This window comes from Elephantulus edwardii, unplaced genomic scaffold (genome assembly GCF_000299155.1).
Source record: "Elephantulus edwardii isolate Elephantulus edwardi_28Jun2011 unplaced genomic scaffold, EleEdw1.0 scaffold02005, whole genome shotgun sequence".
NCBI classification, from domain to species: Eukaryota; Metazoa; Chordata; class Mammalia; order Macroscelidea; family Macroscelididae; genus Elephantulus; species Elephantulus edwardii.
The window spans coordinates 2422-6211 of NW_006401755.1; the positions used below are offsets into that span (position 1 = coordinate 2422).

The 3790-nt window shown below is 44.4% G+C and overlaps 2 pseudogenes; both read left to right on the forward strand.

The window, feature by feature from the left end:
- The first annotated feature begins 1210 nt into the window (after positions 1–1210).
- LOC102857010 lies at positions 1211–1322 on the forward strand (annotated as a pseudogene).
- A 243-nt stretch (positions 1323–1565) lies between these two features.
- LOC102857412 lies at positions 1566–3008 on the forward strand (annotated as a pseudogene).
- The last annotated feature ends 782 nt before the right edge of the window (positions 3009–3790 follow it).

A 3790-nucleotide genomic window follows, 5' to 3' on the forward strand; every position in this document is an offset into this window, starting at 1 on the left:
TGAAAACACATAGAAAAGTTTAGGACTAAGGATAAAATTAATCTAATACACTTAACTTTGTAGTATTTTTAAAGAAACTCCAAATTAATATTTACAAGTACACATCACAAAGTCATGTTTCAAAATAATTTTTGAAAGAAACCATTTAATTCACAATATGGTCTCATGTCTTTTGGTTATCATCCACTGTAAATAAAACACACGGAAAGAACCATAGGCATGTAATGGAGGTATTTCAGACAAACATATGTTGAAAACACATAAATGTAAAATGAACATAGTTCAGTCAGAAAGAAATTCAACATCAGAAGTGTTTTCCATAATATGATGATAAGGCACTGCAAAAATCTCTAGCAAAGATATGTGTTTATTTTCTTAAAACAAGAATGGGAAATATGAGTCGTTCCAACTTGATGGTACATAAGAACACTGATAACTCCTAGGGGCAGAGGGGACTCACTAACATCAAGAAGGAACTGCCAGGAGTTGAGTGCATCTTTTTGAACTCCAGTCCTTTCAAGAAGAGGTTCCCCCGACACACCAACACACATGGAGATCTTCAGGGAATGGCTGGCCTATAGATGTTAAAGGAAAAAAGGACTTTTTCCAGAACTGACAGAGAAGGAGAGCCTCCCCTAAAGCTGGATAGCCGAAAGAGCAAACAGCTCCCAGATGCATAGCAAGTGATTGGAAAGACTACGGTCTGAATCAGAAATACCTCGGTCCTCAAAATGACATCATTACCCCTCAGTAATTTGAAGAGGTTCCTGACTGTAGACTTTCTTAGTGCAGTATGTCTCATGATCTCCTGGCTGCTGGTAGCAAATGCATTGATTGTGGATCCAAGGACGATGAAGCTGTTGACAGTTTCAATCTCCTCTCCATCGATTATGATGTTGCCTATCGGTCCAGTAATGAGAATTTTTGTTTTCTCAACATTGGGATGCAATTCATACCACAGTCTGCTTTCTTTGATAGCCTGCAACAAGTGCTTCAAATTCTCTTCACTTTAAGCAAGAGTGGCCGGTCAGGAGGAGCTTCATGTGACTCAACATAAAATAGCATCGGTCGCAGCCAATCTGTTCTGTGTCCTGTTCTCTCAATTGCCCACGCGGCCAGTGCTGTGGTTCAGGCGGACTGAAACTTGTCGGCAGTTAGTCTACAGTTTCAAAGGCGACGTGGACCACATACGCCTCTTCCTTTGACTGAGAAATCTTACAGATCAAACGAAACCAAGGAACCTGGACTTTTCCATCCGCATCAGCAACATCACCCCAGCCGACACCGGCACCTACTTCTGTGCCTGCTCTCCTAGTACCTAAACCACAGCCTTGCTGGCCTTGACACTGTCTTTAGTGAGAGAGGCGGGATTCGAACTGGCCAGCTATAAACCTGCCAGATAGCCTTGCCAAGAGGTTAGCCAGTTGGAAAAGATCAGCTAGAGAGAAAAAAAAAATCCTTTCAATGAGAAGCATTTAGGCAGTAACCACTACAACTGGCCTGAGTAGGCCAGAGCTCTGATTTGTTGTTCATAGACAGGGTCATTATGTGTCTTAGTCCACTTGATGGCACCTACCAACAACAGTGTGGCCACTCAGGGGACAGTGACACCTGATGGCTACCAGCCATGTGAGGACATGGAGGATCAGGTCAGACTCAGACTCAGCCTAAAATGCCGTGTCCATTCTTCTGCTCACTGACTCTGTGAGTCTCCTTCACGTCTCTCCCCTCTGCATCCTGCTCTGTGACACGAGGACAGTAGTCCCTCTGTCCAGCGTAATTAGCAGGATTAGAGAAGAGTCTGTAGAAGAGTGTGAACAGTGATGTCACACATGTATCGCTCATGGTGACTGTTACAAATGCTCCTTCTTGTAGCTAAGCCCTCTGCCCTCGTGGTATCGAGCCCCACAACGAGGGTCACTTCTGGGCACAGAGTGAGCTTCACCTGCTAGTCCCATGGCTTCTACCCCCAAGATATCATTCTGAAGTGGTTCAAAAACAGGAATGAGCTACTGACCCACCAGGAAAAGGTGGTCCCACCGGGCAACGGTGTCTCCTACAGCGTCTCCAGCACAGCCCAGGTGATGCTGACCTAGGATGACGTCCACAGCCAGGTCATCTGTGAGGTGGCCCACATGACCCTACAGGGCTCTCTCCATGGGATGGCCAACTTGGCTGAGACCATCTGAGGTAGACGACACTCACATCCAGCCCAGACCCTCACCCTGTTTTCTCACTACTGACCAGCCTAATTCCCAACACCTGTACCATCATCTACCCTCCATCAATCCTGCTGCTCAACAATCTCAACTATTGTTATGTTAATAGCAGTATCCAGTCAAGGACCTTCCAGGTGCCAAGCATAGAGCTAGGTAACATTTCTTTCACCAAGAGTAGCAGCAATAATTGCACATTGACTACAAGCCAAGCTAATATGTCCTTGAGGATTTTATTTTGCTTGCGAATATTACACTCTGAGGGAATATAAGTGACTGGGCCTGTTTTTTATTGCTATTGCCCTACTAGAAGCTGTCATTCTGTGAGTCTGTCCTGTGTGCCGGTCACTGGTGACATTAGTCATTAGGTTCTCAGCTCTCAAGCTCCCTCTGTGATCTATGTGCTCCATAAGGTCAGAGCTTCTGCTCTGTGCTCTTTCACTTCCACCAACGTTGGAGATTACACAGTTAGCCCAACGGAACCAGGTGAATGTCACCTGCCAGGTGAAGAAGTTCTACCCCAAGAGCCTACAGTTGACCTGGTTGGAGAATGAATTGTGTCCCAAGTACATTCAGCCTCGATCCTCACTGAGGACAAGGATGGGACCTATAACCTGAAGAGCTGGACCCTGGTGAAGTCATCTGCCCTCGGGGAGGGATGTGGTGCTCACCTGCCACATGGTTCATGATGGGTAGACAGCAGTCACCAAGCAACTGACCCTGAAGGTCACTGTCCCCATGTGGTCCAAGAGCACAGATGCACCGTTGGCTCCTTCCTTCCATCTTGGATGACCCAGACTGAAAGAAAGTGCCAGATGGAATCTCCGCAGACCTGACTCTGTGTGCTTCCCTGTCCTGGACACTTGTTGCCCACACTCTTTACTTGTCATTCCTCAGTCTTTCGTGCCGTTGAGACTGGGTCTTGGGAATTGACTGTGAGGATGACTCACTCCACTGTCCTAGAAATGAGGAAAAATTCAAGATGAGTAAACATCTAGAGGTGTCTCTTTGGATGCTGTGGAGCTTCGTCCTAAAGCATATACATGTCTGTTCTCTGAATTCTCATCTTGTGATTCTTACACATTCCTGACTAACCAGCCTGCCTTCTGAACATAAATGGATTCTCATCCTTAATTTAAAAAGAGAAAATACTCTCTTCTCCCTCTTTACCCAAATGCCCTACTCCTCCAACCCAGAAGACTTCCCCTCCCCTTTGTGAAGGGAATGCTGGTTTTTGTATCACCCACCTCTTTACCTATCCTGTTGTTCATAGTGCAAAAGCTATGAAAATCCAAAAGCTTTTTATACCTTGTATTTAATTCTAATATTAAAATACTTATTAAAAAACAAGAATGGGGAATAAACCTGAAGTTAACCATCTTCATATCTTTGTCTCTGAAGTAGTTCTTTGTAATATTGTTTACTAAGCTCTGTTCTTATTTTATTTTAGTTTGAGTGAATACTAATAGCAGATTAATTTTCCATTAAAATTAGTTGTTCTTTACCCAAAGAACTTTCAGTACTTTCAACATTATTATCCATTCAGGAGCTCTGGTAGTACAGCTATTATATCA